The sequence below is a fragment of the Elephas maximus genome, chromosome 11, assembly GCF_024166365.1.
Source record: "Elephas maximus indicus isolate mEleMax1 chromosome 11, mEleMax1 primary haplotype, whole genome shotgun sequence".
NCBI classification, from domain to species: Eukaryota; Metazoa; Chordata; class Mammalia; order Proboscidea; family Elephantidae; genus Elephas; species Elephas maximus.
In genome coordinates this window covers 30,477,804-30,502,819 of record NC_064829.1, presented here as the reverse complement: position 1 = coordinate 30,502,819, position 25,016 = coordinate 30,477,804, and the positions used below count along the sequence as shown (strand labels likewise).

At 39.7% G+C, this 25,016-nt stretch overlaps 1 protein-coding gene across 6 annotated transcripts in view; it reads left to right on the top strand.

Annotated features, from left to right (window-relative positions):
• Positions 1-25,016, top strand: part of OSBPL1A (oxysterol binding protein like 1A) — a 256,420-nt gene that overhangs the window by 132,726 nt on the left and 98,678 nt on the right. The window contains exon 1 of one of the 6 annotated variants that reach the window (XM_049901663.1): positions 3,086-3,217. The exons of 4 other annotated variants lie outside the window; for them this stretch is intronic. The gene's annotated coding sequence lies outside the window, so the exon portion shown is untranslated. Of the gene's footprint in view, positions 1-3,085; positions 3,218-25,016 lie in introns of those variants that run through there. One more of the 6 variants, XM_049901664.1, reaches the window with a different exon arrangement.

Here is a 25,016-nt window from a genome sequence, read left to right as displayed (position 1 = left end):
CATTTCCTCATTTTCCTCTATTCCACCCAAAATTTGTTTGTTAAACATTAGACTATCAACTCCTTACCCCTACATCCCTCCAGTTTTTATTTGCTTCCTCTCCCATCCTTTCTGCTTTCCTTTTGTTGGAAGCATCTGTCTCCTGTTCTGCTTCTCTAGGTACCTTGCTTCAAAAAATAGCTCCTCTCTTCTTTTAAATTCTTCATTCACTTAGTTATGATCCTATCATCCTATATCCCTTTCCAATTCTGTTTTTGAAAATATGATACTTTCTGATTCTTTAGTTCACAACTACTTCACTGAAACTGTTCTTGCCAATACCTTCTTATTGCAAAATCAGAGGACATTTTTAAATTATCTTGCTTGCCTTTTGAAGGACCTGGCGTTTGACTGCTTCCTGCTTTTTGGAATTCTCTGTGGCTTCCATGTGCCTCCCTCTTCTGGCTTCTTCCTTTATGGCAGGTCCTCCTCAGTTTCCTCCTAAAGCATCTTTTCTTTTGCCTGTACCTTAAATGTGAATATTCTCTAGGGTTCTGTGGGTGGCCTTCTCACTCTTAGCATTCTCCGTGGATGATCTCACACTCTCCTTTAGCCAGAAATCCATGATGACTCAGATCTCTCCATCTCAGATCTCTCCCAAGCTCTGAACCAGTATATCCAGCTGCCTTTTGAAAGATTTGCATATGGGTTATACCAAGTATTTCAGAACCAATGTGCCTAAACTGAGTTACCAGTTCAACTCAAGGATAGAACTACCACCTATTCAGTAACTCAAGCCTAAAACATAGGAGCTGTGTTTGGTTTATCCTTCTTCCTTATCACCATGTTTAACCAAGCCTTGTCAGTTTTACCTCTTAAATCTTGTTTGTCTATCTCTCTTCGCTTTCCTCCCCCACCTTTGCATACAAGTTCCCTATTGCTGCTGTTTTAGAGAAAATTCTTAGGATTGCTGTCCTGGATGACTATAAATTTCCTAATCCTAGGCTCCACCCATCAAAACTGAGTTGTGTTCCTCCTGTTCCATGAATCCTTGATATGCAAGTGCTTGTGTCATGTTGTGTGATTATATATTTATGTGTCTGAGATGTATTTACCGCACTGGAGCTCCCTAAGGAAGCAACTATATCGTAGTTATTTTTGTAGCTTCTGTGTCTAGCATAGTACTTGGCATATAGTAGGTGATTAATAAATATTTGAATGAGTGAATAATGGATCTCAAAAGTAACAAATAGAAGCTTTGGGGTCAGGACAGTCTGGATCTAAACACCACTACCCAGTCCTTAAGCAAATTAATTTGTTTGGGAATTAATTCTGTTTCCAAATCTGAAAATGAGAATACAAATGAGTTGTTTATGCGAAGTGCCTCAGTTCAGTGCCTGACACATTTTAGGTACTCTGTAAACTTCCTTCTAAAACAGAGTAGCCTTTGTTGTTCATTGTTTTGTTGTTTCACATTAGTTTTGTAAACTGAATTCATTCTCTGGTTTTTCTGGCCTAGGGAGAAAGACTCTGTAGCAGGACTCCTCGTTAGTGCCAAACGTTGACTTTTCTAAATGCAATAATACTGAGTTATCAATTTAGAATTAAAAAGAAATAAAACAAACCGCATTCTGCTTTTTAACCACATTTTGAAACCTCATCTATATTAGTTCCATTCTCTGAAAGTATGGCTTTGTGTCATGTGTTACACCTTCTGCATCAGGAGCACAGGTACAGCTAATACCACTGCTTGCCCTGATAAACATGAAGTACGCTAGGCTCTTGTCAAGGAAATATTGTTTTGTTCATTATTACTCTGGGCTAATTAAAGTACGAGGACAGATTTATACACCTTAATAGCCAAACCCTTGCCGTTGAGTCAGTTTTGACTCACAGCGACCTATAGGACAGAGTAGAACTGTCCCACAGGGTTACCAAGGCCATAATCTTTACAGAAGCTGACTGCCACATTTTTCTCCTGAGGAGCAACTGATGGATTCGATGGGCCAGCCTTTCACTTAGCAGCCGAGAGCTTTAACCGCTGCAGTTTACAGCTACTGTTGGAACAAATTCCCCTTCCCCATCCCCCAGTCTCATAGTTAACCAGAAATGTCATTAACCGGAATATATCATTTAAGTGTACCCTGGTGGCAAAGTGGTTAAGTGCTAACCAAAAGTTTGGCCCTTCAGATCCACCAGCCGCTCCTTGGAAACTCTATGGGGCAGTTCTACTCAGTCCTATAGGGTCACTATGAGTTGGAATTGACTCTACAGCAGTAAAACAAAACAAAACAGTGGGTTAGGTTATTTATGTGGTGGGTTTTCCTGTCCTTGGAGCCTTCTACCCTTCAAGCCTGTCCGGGATAAGAAATAAGTAGACATCACATTAATAGGATTAATATCTTTCTTCTTCATTACTCAAATCATAGACCAACGAGTATATAAAAACAAATAGATGAAGACTGTAGCTCAGTTTTTGTTTTGGAGTTGAAATTACTAACTCTTCAGTGTAAGCCTTGAGTAAGTGTCAGTTATCCTCCAAGAGGAAGGCTTCAGAAGAGAGGATTCCTTTGCTTTTCACAGGGCGAGCTAGCCCGTTCAAGTTGCCATGAAGGCGTCTCGGGGAGGGCTGTGTACACAGCCCACTCTAGGACCTTGCAGGCGCCTCCGCGCTGAGGACGCCAAGCACAAGTAGCAGTTTCCTTACTTCCCTTCCCAGAAAAATCCCGGCACCATCTGCAGGGTCTGCTCTGCTCTGAGGGGCTGTGTGCTGCCTCTCGCTGCCCCTGGCCCTTGACTACCTGCACTGCTTCTGGCAAGAAGGGAGGGCCGAGGGAGGTGGGAGGGACGACGAAAGCAGCGTGGATCCGCCCGCCGCAGGCCGTTTTCCCGGGCACCGCCACCCGCCTGCTCTGTCCCCGGCGAGCCCTGGAGGGCGGTCTGCGCCGCAGGGCCCAGGGGTGCAGGGCCAACCTCGCTGGCCCCAGGCGCCGGCGCCAGGGAGGGGAGCCCTGGACTGAGGCCGCGCCTCCTTCCAACCTCGACCTCGCGGGGGAGGCGGGCGCTGCTACTAAGCTGGACCCAGGAGCGGGCAGCTCGAAGGTGACTTAGGGAGACCTTGCAGTGCCGCCCTGGGTCGCGCCTCCCAGATCGGCTAGTGAGGAAGAGGAACGGCCAAGCGCATTTGCTGCTGGAGCTCCCTGGGCAGCGCCAGCCGGGGTCCGGAGATCCAGCCCAGGTGGGTGGGTGTGAGTGCCTGGGCTGTGGCTTTGCTGGGTCAGCCCTTGGGACCACAGAAGACTGTGAGGAGGGAGGAGGGAGGAGGGAGGGCGGCCAGACGTGATCTAGGGATGTTAGTAGATCCAAGAATAGTTGGATGTGCGGGCCCTGGAGTACAGCCGGGAACGTGTGGGGAGGGGTACGCAGAGCTGGGCGCCCCTCTCTCCAGGACCAAAGCAGGGTCTTCCCGCGGGAGCATGCCTGGGTCAGCTCCTGCAGCAAGGGCCACTGGGGGGAAAAGCGCGTAGACAGTTTCTTTGGCTACATATTAGTATTAGGTCAAGTGGTACTGGAGTGGGAGGAGTAAGGCAGTGAAAGGCATTATTGTCCTAAATAACCTTCCAAGTTAGTGATTTTTTACATGTTTCTGCCCTGGCTGACATTGGGATGAACTTACATTAGCGTTTAGAGGCCAATAAAATTCCAAGAATAGGAGGGGAAATGCCTGAATGGATTGAGGAGAGAACGGAAATTATATTGGGGTTGTGGAGTGGGGAGGCGGCTTACAAGTTTAATGTTTTGATTAAGGATTTTTGATTACTCATAGGCTTTCTTTGTAGCCCAAGCCAGTGGGGAATCACGTTCCCTAGCATTGAGAGCATGTGGCTAGTTGCTTTGTGTTTTCTCTTGTGCTGGATTTTTCTAGGGAGGAGGGAGGGCAGTGAAAAGCTAGGGAAGAGCTTAGTGCCTCTTCTGAGAGTTCCTAACTCTATTAAAAGTTTCTTAATTTTAATTAGGCTCAAAGACAGAATTAAGGCATTTGATTTTGAAGGCATATAGCATTGCCTAGCAGGAATCTTTTTCAACAGAGAAAAATGCTTGAAATGCGTGTTGGTGGAGTAATGTGTAGGCTCCAATATGGGGCTCTGAATGCAGATTTTCTTTTCAGTTTGAGGACACACCAAATTTAGTCTCTTCTAAGTAATGCTTGATTTCAGCCCCGAAGCTGATCACTTTGTCAAGTTAGCTCAGTTCCCACTTAGTGGATTTTTAATATAAACATAAAGACCAAAGATCTGTTTAATATTTGTCCCAATACTGCTTTTACTAGCCTGGGATCTTAAAAGAATTTGTATCACTGTGAATATGGGTGTTGGACTCTAGTCTGCCCTCTTTTGAAGCCTTTATTAAAGGTTAATTTTAGGGGCTTTCATTGATGGTGAAAGTGACTCTTTACTTGCAGTTGAGCCACCTAGAGAATAGGGGGAAATAAAAAAGCCTATCAAGTTTTCCATATTAAAAACAAAAGCGTGTGCTAGTATTCAGGGTATTTTATAAATACTACTCAGGCACATTTTAAATACTGTACATAAAATAATTATGCAACATCATAATCTAAACTGTGTATATTTTATGACATAATGTATATTGCTATAAAAAGGTTTTGTGAACTTATTACTACTCTTGTGTTTATCAGCTCTCTGAAGATAATAAGAAAACATTTCATTGAAAAGGAGAAATTTAGGAATTTTACTTGGTTTATATTATATAACACATATTCCTGAATTTCCAGCTTATTGTATATAAAATCCAGTAATATACTGCTAAAAATTAATTTTGGAAGTAACTAGGACATTAAGTTACACATAAATGAAAGTGAGATTTATGTAAAATGAATCTGTATTTGATTTTGACAACTTTTGTGGAGTTTTTGGAGTTATGTTCTTACAGGTTTAATTATTAGCATGAAACGTGTGTGTATATATGTGTATTGTTATGCTTGGCTTTCTCTAAGGTCTATCCTGGTAAGTTTTGCATCTCATAGTGGTACCAAGACTGTAACTTGCATGCAGTTGTGTTTGTGTTGTTCCCTGTTTTCTTCCCAGTATAAAGTGTAGTGCCTGGCTTTATACTCTTTGATGAGTTTTGAATGAATTATAGACAGACATAATTTTTCACTCATTTTAACTTCAGAAGGTTAGGGATGTAACCCCCATACATTTTTATAACGATCCATAGTAAATTTGACACCTATTAATTTATGTAAAAACTTTTCCTTGATTAATTCATATGGTATTTATAGAATGTTTACCTTGCCTGAGACTGCTAGACAAGTCTGTCTTCATAGAACTTTGAGTTCACTGTAGGAGCCAGATGACTACATAGATGCTTAAAGAAGCCACAACATACTCAGAGGCAACAGAAAACAATTCCAGCACTAAGGTCACTATGATCAGAACAGAGGCGGCAGAATAAAGAGAAAATAAAGGCTAGATGGATTTAAGCAGCATCTTCTTGAAGGATTTTGTACAGTATACCTAAAGAGTTTGAGCCTTATCTTGGTCATGTAGAATCACTGAAGGATTTTAATCAGGGGAAAGATTTAATCAGATCTGTTCCTTAGAAAGAACACTGGGCAGCTTTAAGAAGGATTAGAGGAGAACAGACCTGAAAGTAGGGTGACCAGTCAGAGGAATCCAAGAGGCATAATCAGGGCCAGACCCAAGTTAGTGACTGTGGAAAAGGAAGGGAAGATACCAAGCAGAGAGAGATACAGAAAATAGAGAAACAAAATAAATGGAGCCCATAATAGATTGAATGTGGGCAATGTAGGAAAAGGTGTAGTCATAGATAGCTCCCAGGTTTATGGCTTAAGTCACTGGAGGGTAGAAGGTGACTTAGGTTTGGAGTAAGGGAGTGGGAAAGATAAGTTCACTTTTGAACATGTTGACATCCCAGTGAAGCTATCCTTACTTGTCCGATAAAAAATTGGGAACCATCAGTACTGGGAATGGTATAAATGTGGCAATTGAAGCTGAAGGAGTAAATAACATTGCCTAGGAAATGTATAGATTGAAAAAGTTTGAAATCAAAGGATTAAATACTGACATTTGAAAGACACGTGGAAGAAAGGAAATGTAATGGATTGAATTGTGTTCCCCCAAAATATGTGTAACTTGGTTAGGCCATGATTCCCAGTATTGTGACTAAGACAGGGAGCTAATGGAGAACACTGAGAAAGAGCAGCCAGAGGCAGGAGAGAGTATAGAAGAGAACAGAGGAGATCAGCATAGACAGGCATTCCAGGAAAGCAGTAGTGGTCTCTCCTGTGAATGCTGCGAAGAATTTAAGGTGAGAACTGAAACGTGCCCATTGGGTTTGGTAACTAGGAGGTCACTGGAAACTTTGATGAAGAAGTTTTAGAAGCATGACATAGGAAGCATGAGCAGAGGAGTAAAAATGGGAGTGAGGAAGCAGAAATAAAAAAATCGTGACCCAGTCTATGCACCAAAACCAACAGAAAACTCCCAAACTCCTTGCCATCAAATTGACTCTGCCTCACTGTGGCCTCTGTGCTACAGAGTAGAGCTGCGCTCCGCAGGGTTTTCTTGGCTGTAATCTTCTACAGAAGCAGACCGCCAGACCTTTGTTCTGCAACACCGATGAGTGGGTTTGAACCACCAACATTTAGGTTAGTATTCTAACACAAACCATTTGTGCCCTCCAGGGACCCCAGCCTATGTAGACAATCATAATCTGTGAAAAATTAGTTTTGTTTCTTTTAATTCTCACACCTCTTATTTTGTTACTGTTCTTAATATAGTGGGAGTCTGTATTTTTAAAAAGGCAGGCATGCTTCTAACTTCTAATGATTTCCCATGAAGAGTGATACTTAATAAGTACCATTTGTCAGGTTAATTAAATTTCCTTTCATTCTTATATTGTTTTTTTTAAATCATGAAAGGGCATTTAATTTTATCCAATGCCCTTTCCACATTTATTAGGAGCATTTTTTTGTTTATTTGTTTGTTTTAATTTGCTAAGGTGGTAAATTATATTTTTAGACTTTTTCTAATGATAAGTCATCCTTGTATTCTGGAATAAACCTAATTTGGTCACGGTGTATTATCTTTAACATACACCTTGATTGGTTTCTTTTAGATTTTAGCATCTGTGTTTATGCATGAGATTGGGTTGTAATTTCCTTTTTTTTTTTTTTTCTGTCCTCATCAGGCTTTTGTATCAAGGTTATACTGGCCTCATAAAATGAGTTTGGGAGTATTGTTTCTTTTGCTGTCTTCTGGAAGAGTTTGTATAAAATTGAAATGATCTATTCCTTAAAAATGGAGCCCTGGTGGCACAGTGGTTGAAGCACTTGGCTGCTGACTTAAAAGTCTGCGATTCAAACCCACCAGTCACTCTGAGGGAGAAAGATGTGGCAGCCTGCTTCCATAAAGACTTAAAATCTTGGAAACCATGTGGAACAGTTCTACTTTGTCCTGTAGAGTTGCTATGAATTGGAATTGACTTGACAGAAATGCGTTTGGTTTTTTGGTTTTTATTCCTTGAAATTTTAATAGAATTTCCCTGAAAAACCATCTTATGCTTGTGAGGCTTTTTTTTTTTTTTTTTAACTACTTATTAAATGTATTTAATGACTATAGAATTATTTTAGTTTCTATTTCTTTTTGGGTCAGTTTTGACAAGTTGTATTTTTCTAGGAGTTTATTTACAATTTGAAGTTTATTTCTATAAAGTTGCTCGTAATGTTCTTTTATTATCTTTTTAATTCATGTTGGATCTGTAATTATGTATCCTTTTCCTAGTCTCTCTTCTTTTCCTTTTTCTAATATTTTTTGGATATCTCCAAATAAATTTCTGTCTTTAAGTGGATCTCTCTCTCTAAATCATTCTTGCTACAGGTGTGTTTACTTGATTACTTTTGAAATAACTTCCTTTTAGCTTTTTTATCTGATGCATCTGTTCCTCGTAAATTACTTTTATTGTAGTTATCTCTATAATTTTTCTTTGAACTTACTATTTTCTTCCCCTAGGATCTAGGATCTACGTATTTATTATCCCCTGTCACTTTAAAGTGGATAATTTTTTCAAATTTTGTTCCTGTCCAGATTTCAAATTGTGTATGTACTGTAATTTTACGCAAATAATGGCATTTTCTGCGTTTGTTTGCTGGCCACACCCTTCCCACCCCCAGAGAAATCCTCACAAGCCTCACAAGGGCCACCAAGCCAATTCTGTGGCACAAGTTGCTGTAAAAATAATTAGCATAGCGTGCTTATGAAAATACCTCTGGGGGGGAGGGTGTGGCCAGCAAAAGAACACAGAAGGCATGTGTTACCTGCGTAAGAAACATGGCATTTCTTAGTTCAGGTGTTTTGCAGTTTAGTGAATATATCATTACTTGCTTCATCTACAATTTTATTTTATAGACTTTAATAATTTATTTTTTAGGCTCATCTTTACAAACTGCAGACTGCTAGTATATGTAGTCTAGGTTATTGCATTTCTAATATTTAAAACACCTCAAACTTTTGGAAGGTTTTGACCACTTCCAATTCTTCCCTCTTAATCAACATCTTATTATTCCCCAATTCTTTCTTGTTTTCACTGCTTGCCATTTCTTTCCATTTCTCATCCCCACCTTGCTGCTTACCTTCTTTCTTTTTTCTCCTTACACCTCACAACTTCTCTATCATTTGATATTTTGAATGATGGAAGAAGAATGATCATTATTCCCTTGGCCTCTTCTTTTTTTTTCTTGTCTCTCCCTAACTTGGAAACCCTGGTGGCATAGTGGTTAAGAGCTATGGCTGCTGACCAAAAGATTGGCAGTTCAAATCCACCAGGTGCTCTTTGGAAACCCTATAAGGCAGTTCTACTCTGTCCTGTAGGGTTGCTATGAGTTGGAATCGTCTTGATGGCAGCGAGTTTGGTTTTGGTTTTTCCCCCTAACTTCCTCCCTCCACCTATACTTTAAGTGGCTTTTCTATGATCTGCTCAATATATTCCATCTTGCCCTTTCATTCTCCTCCAAACCTGGGTCCAAAGAGGAAAGAACCAGGACAAACCGTGTCTAAATTTTCTTTAGATTCTCAGGCATTCACTACTATTTACCATGTGACCTTTGTTATTCTGTACACAGTCCAACTGAAGACAAAATCAGGGAGAGTATGTGGAAAGCCTAGTAAGGAAGTATGTATGGTAGAATATGAACCTGCCAAAAAGGTTGGCAGTTCAAGTCCACCAGCCGCTCCTTGGAAATCCTATGGGGCAGTTCTACTGAGTTGGAATCGACTTGATGGCAGTGGATTTTGGGGGCTATTATTTGGAGTCCTGAGACATGGATTCCAGTATCAGTGACCCTTTCCTTGCATGACTCTAGGGAATTTACCCCAAGGCCTCACATTCCTCCTCTGTAACACAGACAATTTCTCTCTCTGTCCCAGTTTTATGTAAGACAGTCTTTCCATGTTTTATTCTCAGAAAAATATCTTAAAAGGGTTTTGTGTTCAATTCAGGGACAAAGAAGTGGAGAGAATGGAGAAGTAGAGGAGAGGAAATGTGATTTGTGGCATGGTGAGTTAGATGAGAGAAACTGGTGGGAAGCAGTAGGCAGTGATAGGAATGACAAGAAGCACAGGAGCTGACTCTGTGGTTAGGAGGGATTCAGGTGAGAAGCCTGTCCTCTGGTGGAGGTGAACTCCCCTGGAACCTCCCAGCTGGAAACACACAGCCTTGTTCCATGTGGTGGCCAGGCACTCAGACAGGAGGCACAGGGGCATCATCTGTTCCCCTAACTATTATTTGCTGCATTCAGGGAACTGTGCTTTTTTTTTTTAGCTTACTTGAGAAATCAGCCTTCACATATAATAATGTTCTACGAGGAAGATTTTGTTGTTGTTGCTGCTGTTCTGGGTTCAAGTAGCTAAATTAGAAATGAGGTTGTGAGTGTAATCCTCCTTAGTAAAATTTCTTGTGATAGAAATGATTCGATTTTGAATTTTTTCTTCATTTTTATTGTTTTACTTTGTGTTATGAATTAGTGTTTAAGATCACAAAGCCATAGACACTGAGAGAATCTAGTCTGGTGGTTTTCAAAGGTTTAATTGGGGACAGATGCCGGTACATAAGAAGATCAAAGTAAAAGCACACTTTCATCCACTAAGGCATCTCCATAGAACACAGTTTGAAAACAATTGATCTGTTATTTATTTTGCCAAGGAAGGGAAGGCTGAGTGACTTGCCCAAGCTTATGTAGCTAGGAGGGAGCACAATTTAGGAGTAAATCCAGGTTTCTGTCTCCAAGTTGAGTGCTGCAGAACAAAGCCCACTCTATCACACACTGATTGAATTAGGAAGATTCAGCTACTCAGGAAGACAGCCCGCCTCTGGTCAAAGGTGATGTGGTCATCTGTACAAGCTGATTTCTCAGTTTTTACAAAAGATATCAACTTTAGAAATAAGATAAACAGATGGGCAAGAATGTTGAAGTACCTTCACATTTTGCATAAAAACCCAGTGCCGTCAAGTGGATTCCGACTCATAGCGACCCTATAGGACAGAGTAGAACTGCCCCACAGAGTTCCCAAGGAGCGCCTGGCGGATTCAGATTGCCAACCCTTTGGTTAGCAGCTGTAGCACTTAACCATGCGCCACCAGAGTTTCCATATTACCTACCTATATTCTAATTTCTCAATAGGAACTTGCTGTCCAGTTTTTTGTGAAAATTTTGCTTGGTGTAGAGGCCCTATTTTTGGAAGATACAGAATTTGTCCACTTCTCTAGATTTCTAGATGTTATCCTAAGGCTCAACTAGTCTGTCAGAATGCTTCAGCCTGAACAATATTTCCTTGATTTACTGAGAAATAGCCCTCAGTGAGTTGTAAGTTGGAGTTACACTCTCAATTTCCATTGAGGGGCATTTCCAGAAAAATTAGTTTTAATGATATTGTTGGTTATTTTGCCGTCTAATACTTATATTCCTCTCTGTATTGCCCTGAATCAGAAATTAGAGGTGAGGGCGAAGAGGGAGTTTGTTTTCCCCAAAGAACTGGTATTTTTTTTTTTTCCTCGTGGACAATTAAAAGCCCATAATTGATTGTATTTCTCTTTCTGTTTTGGCCTTAAGAGAATTCAAAGCCAGATTTCTGTCTCATCCACAGTATTTAGGTAGGCTCCATCACTATTTTAGCCCTACCCCAAAAGAGAATCAGAGATTGTTCTGTATTTTCATAGCCTCACAGTTTGGAAACCACTGACTTACAACATTCTCTTGTGAATTAGTTGAATGTGGTTATGCCCCAGAGTGCATTTAGGTGTGGTGATTGTATTTTGCGATTCTCTGTAAATAGTAAGTACTCAGTAAATAGTTGTTAAAATGTTAGGAATATATTTCTACTTTATGTTATTTCAGGAATGTATATATCTTGTTATTACTTGACTTTGTTATAGATTATTTAAGAGCAGGGGCCCAAATTAAAATATATGGCAAATGTTGCTCTGGGAACTTTTTTTTTTTTCATGTTCATGCAGATCAACTTGACTATATATTTCAGGCCATATGTGGAGAAAAACTTTGTAAGTAGAGTTAATCATGTTTTCTATCCAGATGTAAACCCCGGAGTTGTCAAACTATCCCTCCTTACATAGGCCCGTAGTTGCCGTGCAGAGCATTGATTTTTCATTATTTTTCAAACCATTCAGAAGTTACTGTGGTTAAAGTGTGGTGGAGGGTGCTCAGCGCCAGCCGCCCCTCATTCCCCTTACTCTCTTATTGCCCCTCCACTTAGGTTATAAAGAAACCAGCCCTCAAAGCAGGATGGTGCTTGAGATTTTCCTGTGTCTGAGACACAGTTTAATCCCTAAAATCTATGTGTATCTGCACTCTACGTTTATATTTTATTGTCCTTCTATACTTTAGATACCAAATGTTGATTTACTCTTATATTTTGAAGGGTGATTACTTAATTGAAAAGAATTTTATCTCGTCTGCAGAGTTAGCACAGGAAAATAAAAATGGAAGACATGTTTGAATCACCAGATACTATAAAAACGAGACAAGAAAATTCATATACTTGAGAGAAGTCAAGCCTACTTTGACTTGTATGTGGGAAACTAATAAAGAATATGTATTACTGAAAACCAGAAAATGATTAGCATCAGCAATAGAAATGGACAGGAAATTTAACATACTCTGTAATGAAATTATTGTTAATTGATCTTTACCCATAGTTAGAAGTGCAAGGTTGCCATAAATTTTGAAGTCAATGAAAAACTTTAAGAATGTGGTGGGTTCTTAGATATCATTTAGTTTTCTACCATTTGTAAGAATCCTCTCTACCACTTCCTGCCTGCCAGCTAGATGGCCATTTTATGATATATGTAAACACTTCCCTTCCTGAACACATAGTCACTATACCATGTGCAATGGTTAGGAGCTTAGAGCCTGAGTTAGACCTGAGTTTGATTGCAGTTCTGCCACTTAGATATGCCATTCTCTCCAGGTCATGTAATCTCACCAAGCTTGTTTCCTTATCAGTAATAATACCTACCTCACAGGATTGTGGGCAGATTATATGAGATGGGGTGTATCAAATATTCAGCATAATGCCTGCCATAGAGTAAACATACATCGGTGCTGTATACAGTAGCTCCTACTGCTACTGTTGCTACTGCTGCTATGACGATATGTGAGTTATCTTTTAAGACCACACATTTCACTATCTAAAGTTTTTAGAGAGTTAAACTTTACAGTAACGTGCAATTTTATGTCCCTGTTTTTTTTTTTTTTTTTCAATTCCTGGTTTCATGTCTGAACAGAAAAACTTGTTGCCTGTCTTGTGAAAATTCCTCAGCTTTTTGGAGCAACTAGTAAATTATTCTTTTCCCCAGGCCAAACATCTCCAAGTTCTCTCAACTCTTACTATTGCGTTAAGCTTTCCACACCCTTCATTTCCTCACTCTACCAATCCCTCTCAGGTTATTTTTTAAAAATATGTCATCCAGAGCTGAATCTAGTGTCCACATGAAGTTAAGAGTGCATATCATGACTCTTCGCAGCTGGCACTCCATCCCGCCAAGAGAAGGAGCCTCAGTTGCTACGAAGGTCTACAAAGCTTCGTGATGGACTCTTCTGCTTGACGCCTTCTGCCTGCTTGTACTTGGCTTCACGCTCGCTCTACTTGCTTTCTTCTGAGGACAGTGGCTTTCTGATGTTATTCAAACATGTGAACCCATTTCTACCCCAGGACTTTGCACCTCAGAACTTTTACCGTTCCTCTGCCTGGAATGCTCCTCCCTAGAACCCTCTCCCTCCCCTTTGTCATGGGTGGGGGTGGTCATGGCCCTCTTCCTCACCTTTGTCAGCTTTTAATCCAGCAGCACTCTATCAGTGAAGTCCCTGGCCATCCTGTTTAAGGTTGCAACTTTACCCCCAGTACTCCTTATTCCCTTCTTAGCATATTATTGTCTTTAGTATTTTTCACCATCTAACATACCAGAAAGGCCTCTGAGTGGCACAAATGTCTTGTGCTCAACTGCTAACCTAAACATTGGTGGTTCGAACCCACCTCGTAGAACCAAAAGGCCTGGTGATCTGCTTCCATAAGATTATAGCCAGGAAAACCCTATGGAGCGGTTCTACTCTGTACACATGGAGTGGCCATGAGTAGGAATTGACTCCATAGCAACTAACAACAACAACTACTTACTGAATAACCCACTGCCATCTTACTAAATAGGTCCCTTATTTACCTGTTTCTCTCCCCACAGTAGACTTACAGTAAGTAGACTGTAAGTTCTATGAGTGCAGAGATTTTGTCTCGTCACTGATTCCCTAGGGCCTAGAATGGCTGCTATGATGTGGGTGGTTGATGGCCATTTGTTGCGTGAATAGGAGAGTGGAATGGTTGCCTGTCTGGACCTGAACACGGTGCCTCTGATAACTGAGCTCAGATGCCATTGTGTTGCTGGGAAGTTGCATAATACTGGGCTTGGAGAGGGTGTTTGAGTACCAGTTCACAGTCACTGGTCAATTTTTTTGTCTTGGGGAAAGATCAGGAAAAAAAAAAAATATTAAGCACACCCAAAGAAGGGAAAGGAAGAAGCTATGCTCATTGTTTTAGCACTTTGGGAATTTTCAAATTATTTAGGTTGTTTAATAAATTAATGCTTTATTTTACATGTAATTTTATTTGCTCCTAAAATTTTCCTGTTCTGTAAAATTAAATGTGCCATCCAGCCAGTTGCCAGTGAGTTGATTCTGATTCATGGCGACCCCATACGTATCAAGAGTACAGCTGTGCTCCATAGGGTTTTTAAGGCTGTGACCTTTTGGAGGAAACCCTGGTGGTGTAGTGATTAAGTGCTACCGCTGCTAACCAAAAGGTCAGCAGTTTGAATCCACCAGGTACTCCTTGGAAACTCTATGGGGCGGTTCTACTCTGTCCTTTAGGTCGCTATGAGTCGGAATCAACTCAACGGCAACGGGTTTGGGTTTTGGTTTTTTGGACCTTTTGGAAGCAGGTGGCCCGGACTTTCTTCCGAGGCACTTCTGGGTGGGCTCAAACTGTCAACCTTTTGGTTTATAGTCAAACGCTTTATCATTTGTGTCACTAAGAGACTTCTGAAATTAAATATAGGTTATTAAAATAAGAATATTTGTTATTTGAATATATTTTTAAACAGAGATTTCCAACTAGTGGGCTTAAAATAAATGATCTTTTCAACCTGTAGTGTATCTTGTTGACCTGTTGCTGTCAAATCGATTCTGACTCATAGCGAGCCTATAAGACAGAGTAGAACTGCCCCATAGGGTTTCCAAGGGGCGGCTGGTGGATTCAGACTGCTACCTTTGGTTAGCAGGCATAGCTCTTAACGACTATGCCACCAGGGCCCCTTAGTGTGTCCAGAGACCCCAAACCAGTTACGTGATTTCTCTAGTGTGCCATACAAAGATCCTTCCCTTTTTATTGTGTGTGCATATATATGTATGTATGTATGTATATATGTATGTTTATAAACACAGTTGTTGAGTTGGCAAACGCTTTGTTAGATACATACATATAACAAAGCATTCGCCAATTCAACAATCTTTACACGTACAATCCAGTGATTTGATTATGTTCATCATGTTGTGTGACCATCACCACTATTCTTGTCCAAATTATTCCACCACCATTAAAAGAAACTCAGTGCCCCCGAGCAGTGACTCCCCCTCCCTCTGCCTCTCATCCCAAAAACCACTGTATGCTTTGGTCTCTATGCATTTGACTATTTCGCATAAGTGGGATCATACAGGTTTTTTTTTTTTTTTTTTGGTGACTGAGTTATTTTAGTCAGTATAATGTTTTCAAGGTTTACGTGTGATGTGGCATGCATCAGAACTTCGTTTTTCTTTATGGCTGTATGTATATACCTCATTTTGTTTATCTCTTCATCTGTTGATGGACATTTAGGTGGTTTCTACTTTTGGCTGTTATGAATAGTGCTGCAATGAACATTGGTGTACAGGTTTCTGTTTGTGTTCCTGAGTTCATTTCTTTTGGGTATATACCTAAAACTGGGGTTGCTGGGTCATATGGTAGTTTTATGTTTAACTTTTTAAGGAACTACGAAACTGTTCTCCATAGCAGCTGAACCATTTTGTATTCCCACCAGCAATGTATGTGGGCTCCAGTTTCTCCACATCCTTACCAAAACCTGTTATTCTCCATTTTTTGATCATAGCCATTCTAGTGGGAATGATCTGGTACCTCGTTGTGGTTTTGGTTTGCATCTCCCTATGGTTAATGATGTTGCACGTCTTTTCATGTGCTTTTTGGCCATACAAAGACCCTTTTCTGTGTAGGCAATGTCTTACAAAACTTGGAATGCACTGCCCTAAGATCCTTAAAATGTTTTCTTAAGATGTAGTTATAATTTACTGAGTTATGATTCCAGCATACTTGAGATTTTTTTTCCCTAGTTTGAGATACATGAAAACACTTCTTAAAACAGAGTAAAACATCAAAATTCTATAGAAACAAAGTTGTTGTAGTTCCTGTCTTAACAATGTTCAGCATATACAAAAAGCTATTTTCAGAAACAGAGCTAAAGGCATTAAAAAGAAGTGCCATTGGAAATCATAGTATATCTGAAGAATGGAATACTCCTCAGCAATAAAAAGGAAACAGCTACTTATACTTACAACAACATGAATGAACCTGTGAAACATTAACGCTGGCTGAAAGAAGCCAGACACAAAAAAGCACATCTTGCATGATTCCATTTATCTGAAGTTCAGGAACAGACAACCTTACTCCATGGTTATAGAAATCAGAGCGGTGGTTGCCTCGGGTGAGGGGTGGGGAGAAGGCGACAGTAACTCTAATGGAGCGTGAGAATTTGGGGGAAATAGTAGAAATTTTCTGTATCTGGATAGTGGTGCTGATTACATGAAGTATTTTTTGTCAGTATTCATTGAACTTAAAATACACCAAAAATGAGTGTATTTGTCGTATGTAAATAAACTCAAAGTTCATTTTAAAAGAGAGTTGGTATGGTGTCACTTCTGCTACATATAACTTTTTGTACTTATTTTCTTCAGCAGAGCTGTCAACTACAGCGCCCCTGAATGACTTGTGAAAAACAAGGATTCGTTTAGATTATGGTTCAGCTTATCTGGTTTTAAAAATGAATGTTTACTTCATGATGTGGCATATCGCTAAAAAAGAAACTCCTTTCAAGAACCCATGAAATATACAAATCTGGGGTAAGAGATTATATAAGAGGAAGTTATTTTTAGGTGGAAGCTGTGCAACTGTGATGAGACAGGACTGCCCTTAACAGAATCACAGATGGGTTCCGGTACTTGACATAGGAGAAAGAAAGTCATGCGTCGTGCACTACCCCAGAGTACCTTGCAGACATCAGTTCCTAAATAGGCATATTTAAAAATATTCTTGATGATTATGAAATAATATATATATAGTACCTGGCCAACTGTCTAGAAGAGATCCATATTTGTCCCCACTCTGAAGAAAGGCAATCCAACAGAATATGAAAATTATCAAACAATATTATTAGTATTACACACAAGTAAGATTTTGCTGAAAATTGTTCGGAAAGGATTGCAGCAGTACATTGACAGGGAACTGCCAGAAATGCAAAGCAGATTCATAAGAAGATGTGAAATGAGGGATATCACTGCTGAAAGCAGAGAATACCAGAAATGGTTACCAGTGTTTCATTGACTATGCAAAGGCATTCAGCTGTGTGGATCATAACAAATTATGGATAATATTGAGAAGAGTGGAAATTCCAGAATACTTAATTGTGCTTATGTGGAACTTGTACATAGACCAAGAGGCAGTCATTTGAACAGAACGGGAGGATACTGAGTGTTTTAAAGTCAGAAAAGGTATGTGTCAGGGTTGTATCCTTTCACCATATTTATTCAATCTGTGTGCTGAGCAAATAATCTGAGAAGCTGGACCATAGAAGAAGAAGGGGTCATCAGGATTAGAGGAGGACTCATTAACAACCTGTGTTATGCAGATGACACAACTTGGCTTGCTGAAAGTGAAGAGGACTTGAAGCACTTACTGATGAAGATCAAAGACTACAGCCTTCAGTGTGGATTACATCTCAGTGTAAAGGAAACAAAAGTCCTCACAACTGGACCAATAAGCAACATCGTGATGAACGGAGAAATGATTGAAGTCGCCAAGGATTTCATTTTACTTGGATTCACAATCAAGACCCATAGAAGCAGCAGTCAGGAAATCAAATGAAGCATTCCCCTGGGCTAATCAGCTGCAAAAGACCTCTTTCAAATGTTAAAAAGCAAAGAAGTCACTTTAAGGACTAAGGTGAACGTGACCCAAGCCCTGGTGTTTTTAGTCACCCCATATGCATGTGAAAGCTGGACAATGAATAAGGAAGACCAAAGAAGAATTAAAGCCTTTGAGCTTGGTGTTTTTGAAGACTATTGAATATGCCACGGACTGCCAAAAGAACAAACAGTGCACATAGTTTCTAAAGAAAATGTTCTGTATTCTACTTTGGTGAGTAGCACCTGGGGTCTTAAAAGCTTGTGAGCTGCCATCTGAGGTATTCCACTGGTCTCACCCCGTCAGGAGCAATGGAGAATGAAGAAAACTAAAGACATAAGGGAAAGATTAGTCCAAAGGACTAAGCCTCCACCAGACTTAGTCCAGTACAACTAGATGGTGCCCAGCTACTACCGCCGACTGCTCTGACAGGGATCAGAATAGAGGATCCTGGACAGAGCTGGAGAAAAATGTTGAACAAAATTCTGACTCACAAAACAGGACCAGACTTACTGGCCTGAAAGTGCCTGGAGAAACCCCAACATATGGCCCCTGGACCACCCTTTTAGCTCAGGAATGAGGTCACTCCCGAGGTTTACCCTTTGTATGAGATAAAGATTACACAGGCCCATAAAAAAAACGAGACTAAAGGAGCACACCAGCCCAGGGACAAGGACTAGAAGGCAGGAGGGAACAGGAAAGCTGGTAATAGGGAACCCAAGATCGAGAAGGGTGAGTGTTGTCATGTTGTGGGGTTGGTAACCAATGTCGCAAAACAAAATGTGTACTAACTGTTTAATGAGAAGCTAGTTTGTTCTGTAAACCTTCATCTAAAGTACAAAAAAAAAAAAAAGAACAAACCTATCTTGGAAGACGTACAGCCAGAACGCTCCTTAGAATCAGGAATGGTGAGACTTTGTCTCACATATTTTGGACACTTATCAGGAAGGACCTGTTCCCAGAGAAGGACATCATGCTTGGTAATGCAGTAAAATCTGTTGTCAGTGAATCGATTCCTACTAGTATCTACCCTATAGAACAGAGTAGAGAGGTCAGCGAAAAAGGGAGAGACCCTCAACGAGACAGATTGACACAGTGGCTTCAACAATGGCCATAACGATGACCATGAGGATGGTGCAGGACTGGGCAGTGTTTTGTTCTGTTGTAGGTAGGGTCTTTATGAGTTTGAACCAACTCGATGGCACCTAACAACATCATCATTATATGAGCGGCCTTTTTGTTGTGCCCTTACTATTGCTAAGTATTATCGTATTTTATAATTTTATTGAGGTATAGTTGGTGTACAATAAACTACATATATTTAAAGTGTAGTTTAATGAGTATTTGTTTATACTAGTGAAACCATCGCCACAATGAAGTTAATAATTCTGTTACTTCCAAAAGTTTCTGCCTCTTTGTAATACCTCCCACTATTGTTCACACTCCTGTCCTGAGACAACCAAGTAGAGTAAGTGTTTTCTGGAATTTTACATTAGAAGAATCATACAGCATGTACTTTTTGGAGGGGCCTGGCTTTCTTAACTCAGCATAATTATTTTGAGATTCATCCATATTGTTACATGTATCAGTGGTTCATTCTTTTTATTGCTGACTAGTATTCCCTTATATGGATATACCACAATTTATCCATTTCTTCACCTGTTGGATATTTGGGTTGTTTCAAGTTTTGGGCTATTACAAATGAAACTTCAGTGAATATTCGGGTCGTTGCATGGACATAATTATCCGTTTCTGTTAGGTAAATACGTAGGAATAAAATGACAGGGTCATGTGATAAGTCCATATTTGCGTGTGTTTGTGTCTGAGGGAGGATTTTTGAGTTTTTAAAAATTTTTTTTTTCATTGGAGCTAAAACTCAGAAAATCAACTATTTTAAAGTGTACAAATTAGTGCCATTCAGTACAGTCACAATGTTATGCAACCATCACCTCTGTCCAGTTTCAAAGCATTTTTATCCCTCCAAAAGGAAACCGTGTATCCAGTAACCCTCACTTCTCATTCTCTGTCCCCCCATCTCCTGGCGACCACTGACCAGCCTTCTGTCTCTAAGGATTTACGTATTATAGGGTCGCTATGAAAAAAAAAAATTTTTTTTTTCTTTTTTTATGAGTCGGAATCGACTTGACGGCACTGGGTTTGGTTTTTTGGTTTAAAACCCAAAGCCCATAGAATTTCCAAGGAGCGCCTGGCAGATTCGAACTGCCGACCCTTTGGTTAGCAGCTGTAGCACTTAACCACTACACCACCAGGGTTTCCTCTTTTGGTTTGGGCATTTCATGTAAATGGAATCATACAGAACATAACCTTTTGTTTTTGACTTCTTTTACTTAGCATAGTGTTTACAGGGAATATCTACATTGTAGCATGTATCATTACCTCATTCCTTTTATCTCTGAATTAAGAGTCCATTGTATGGGTATACAACATTTTGTTTACTCATTCATCCGTTGATAGACTTCTGTGTTGTTTCCTCTTTTGCTAATTGTGAGTAGTGCTATGAATGTTTGTGTATTTGTTTGAAAACCTGTTTTCTGTTCTTTTGTATATGTACGTAAGAGTGGAATTGCTGGGTCATATGGTAACTCTGTGTTTAACTTTTTGAGGAATCACCAAACTGTTTTCCACAGTTGCTGCACCATTTTACATTCCCACCAGCAGTGTTCAAGGGTTCCGTGTTCTCCACATCCTTACCAACACTTGTTATTTTCCTTTTTTTTTTTTTTTTAAATATAGCTGAAGTGACGTTTCTTAATGGTTGATTTGAACTTTCCTAATGACTAAAGATTTTGAGCATCTTTTCATGTGCTTCATGGCCATTTGTGTATCTTCTATGCAGACATGTTTATTCAAGTTCTTTGCTCATTTTTAAATTGGCTTACTTGTTCTTTTGTTGTTGAGTTTTAAGAGCTGTTTATATATTCTACTTCTTCAGGCTTTTTTGGGAGAAGGGGAAGTCATTAGAAGAATTTCCCCAAATGGTTTGTGACTTTTTTGTCTTTTCTATCAAGAAACCTCAAAAAAAGTTTCTAAACATCTATTATTAAATTCAGTAAAAAAAATATTTAAAGCCTGGACCGAGTGTTCTGTGACTTTAAATATCACTGGGAAAAAAAAAAAAGTTTGGGAGGTTTATCTTCATGCTCTGGATGCTTAGATTTCAAATGTTGAGCCGAATGTCCTGTCTTCACATGCTCATTAGCTCATATCTCAAGGTGCAATAAATAAGTAGGGGTTGTCCTACGTGATAGACATATATCCATATTGCCTATGATCTTGATAATTTTGAATTTGAAGAACTGGCTTACTGTCATCGGGTTCTATGGTCTATTTTTCCTGGAGTAGCTGATGCAGCGCTTACGTGAGCCATAGAAGCCTTTGCTATTTTGTTTGTTCACTTTGTTTGCACCAAGGGTATTATCATCAGTCTGCAGTGTCTTTGCAACAGTCTTTATGCTATCTGTGTATTTTCTCAGTTAACTAAAACTAGATGAGATGGTCTGTAAATCTTAGTAACCAAACTCACATAAACTGCAGTGTGAGTTTGGTTACTAAGTTTGGTTACAGTGCAAGAGGCTTCTTTCAGCCTCTGAGTGGTCCTTGCCAACTCCTCCCTGAAGTTACTGTACCTCCTGCACTTGACCCTTGACCCTGAGACACGTGGACTGTGTGAAGGCATCAGTGTCAATCTCTATAAAGTCAATCTCTATATATAATATTATATCCTTAATGTGACATTTTATCTAATATTTTAGACAAAAATAAATACAAAAGACTTTCTAATATTTTCATGTTTCATGGTGCACACACTCCACTTTTGAGACTGTGAAGGCAGTCAGGAGCCATTGAAAGGTTTTCTATAAGGAAGTTTTAGTGGGTTTGCATTTTTAATAGATGAGCTGGGCAGGAGTGTGAAGTGCCTTCTCCTACTAGACTATAATCTCTTTGCGGGTTAACCAGTTTCTTATTCTACTTTGTATCCCTAGCACTTACCTTGCAATAGTAGTAGGTGCCCAGTAAAAATAAAAAAAATTAAACTGAAATTCTTCTAAATGAGTAGTTTTTATTTAGGGGTCACATCAGACTAAGTTGTGGGGCTTTAAAAAAAATTACCTGTACTAGTTAGTATTAGCATTAAACAAACAAAAAACCCAAAACCAAGCAACCTAAACCTCTTGCCGTCGAGTAGATTTCAACTCATAGCAGCCCTATAGGATGGAGTAGAACTAGAACTGCCCCATAGAGTTTCCAAGGAAAGCCTGGTGGATTTGAACTGCTGACCTTTTGGTTAGCATCCTTAACTCTTAACCACGACACCACCAGGGTTTCCATCAGTAGCTTAAATAAGTTAGAGATTATCCTTCACTTGGAAGAAGACAGGAGGCACAGTCTGGGTCTGGTATGGCAGCTTCAGGTGGTAGGGGCTGTTTTAAGTATCAAATTTTGGAAAAAGGAGTGTGCCCTCCCTTTAAGGAGATGTGGTAAATTCTGTGCAATACTTCCATTCTTCTGGGTCATGTGGCCATAGCTGCAAGAGAGACTGAGAAATAGTCTCAGCTGGAGGGCATTGTACCCAGATAGGAGACTGAGGCGCTTACTGAGGAAGAGGGCAAGCCGGGTTCTGGCAGGCATTGAGCAGTCTCTGTCACTGTGCACCTGCCTCGGTCACATTCTCGGAAGTCCTGAGTCAGTGGTTTGGGTTAGAACTGGAACTTCTAATTCAAAACAAAACAAACTAGCTGATGTGGATTCTGCTGTGCTCCTCATGACCGAGAACCTTGGCTCTAAGCCAGGACTTGGACTGGACAGAGCCACCAGGGCTTGGAATGAGAAGCCTGTCTCCTGGGGGAGGTTCCTGGTCTACCTAATACCCTTCTCATTTTATAGGAGTGTGATCTCCAGCAAGGGATCTAGGGAAGGTTTAGATGAATGTACTGCTGGAGTCCAGGTAACTCTGCTCCCTCCCGCATTTTGCCTGGAAAAAAAAAAAAAAATTTTTTTTTTTTTTTTTTTTTTTTACCAGTCTAGTAAATCCTGTCAGAGAAAGCCGGTGAGGTCCTCTGCTTCTAAGACTCACGATCGTACCTTCCATCAATATTGTTACTGGGCCATTTAGTTATTGGCAACACCATGGGTTGTGAAGCTTATGGGATTTAGGGTTAAAAACTCTTGGTTTCAGTTCTTACTCCTCTGGTGACCTTTGGCAAGTTACTGAAACTTTATGATCTTCCTTTTGTATGCACACACATTCCTCACATGGTTTTAATGATGATTTAATGAACTAACAGTATGTAAAAGTGCTTCTGAAACAGTAAAATGCTATGCATATACTTTATCATCAGTATTAAATATAGAAATAATACTGTGTAAGCAAAACCGTGTTTTACACAAATGCTCAGCAAGTTAAATCCTTTTTTTTTTTTTTTTTTTGACAGATAACTCTCACTGAGGTTAAGAATAATGAGATTTTAAGAGACTTTTTTTTGCTCAGGACCCTGTACTTAGATTTTTTTGGTAAATTTTGAAATATTATTACTGGTTAAAGTGATCTTATCAAGAGAAGTTATTTTGTATTGCTTTAGTTTCCCCTCGTCCCTTGTTAATACACACCATAATTTTCATTCATTTCAAAATATGTTTCCAACCCATGTTACAGGCAGCATTCCAGGTGCTGGAGATACAATCATGAACAGATATTTAGTAGAGAGGTTAAAGAAGCCATTTAAAAAATGCTGTTAAATTTTCAGAGTCCTTATTGAATAGAGTGATTTAGAAAGATCATTTTTATATAGCCAGTCCTCAATCATTATATGACATTTAAAGATGTTTGCAATATGTTTAATATGTACCATTATACAATAATTTAACCCTCTGTTCTGTAATTGACATGGTGACGCTTAAAAACCTTTTGAAATTTTTGCTACATTATACTATAATCTGGAATAATTTGGAAATTATACAATGACATGCTTGTAGCAATATAATCTTTTAAGTGCTATTTCTAGAATGGAAAATGTATGTCGTTGGAGCCGTAACGTTTAACCACGACGCCACCAGAGGTTCTTAGAGTTGTCTACAAACTCTATACAACCCCCCTCCACAGCCTCCATGTGTATCCCTCCCTTGTGTCTGTTTGCTCTTATTCACACAAATCTGCCTTGGTCACTGAGGCATAGTTATCTTTAAATAAATGTCTTTGTTTAGTAGTAGAAAGGACTGATGAGGAAGGCTTTAGGAACATAAGGAAATTTATTACACCTGAAAAAGTTCTGATGAAATAGGGTAGCTGAAAGGGCATTAGTGTCAGATGAAAATCCTGAAATTTATTTTGCAAGTATATACTCTACTGCCCAAGAATATATTTCCATACTTGATGATGCCTGAGACATGGGATAAAAGCTTAGTTTTCCCAGACCTTGGAAATAAAAGTGTGATTCAGCCTGTCTGTGGACTTGGGAGTAACATCGGCCCTTAGCTTTCCCGTGAGAGCTCCATTCTCTTACACAGAGACAATGTGGCAGTCTGACTAGTGGGCAGGAGAGTTTTCCTCAGCTGTAAAGGGCCAGACCCACTGCTTTAACAGCTATGTGGTAAGAGCAAGGAGCCACCTAAAGCACATATCTTAAAAAAGTTTTGAAGTCACAATACTATTGCATCCATAACCATGGAAATAAGTCAGTGCTAGATAAGTTTTTTTATTCAAAATTTAGTATTTCAGTCTCAAGTTAATGCATTCTTTGTTCTTGTAGCCATGTATCCTTACTGTTTCTGTCTTAAGAATATAGCTTCTAAGCTAGAGAGTGGGAGTTTAGAAACATAGTTTAAAAGTAAGCTGAAGATGTTATGAGATTGTACTTTGCATATTCCTTTATCAGCCGTTCAATACTAATTTTTTTTTGTGTGTGCTTTAAGTGAAAATTTATAAATCAAGTCAGTCTCTTCATACAAAAACTTATACATCCCTTGCTATGTACCCCTAGCTGCTCTCCCCCTCGTGAGACAGCACACCCTTCCTCTCCACCCTGTATTCTCCATGTCCATTCAACCAGCTCCAGTCCCCCTCTGCCTTCTCATCTCACCTCCAGACTGGAGCTGCCCACATAGTCTCATGTATCTGCTTGAGCCAAGAAGCTCACTCCTCACCAACATCATTTTCTATCTTATAGTCCAGTCCAATTCCTGTCTGAA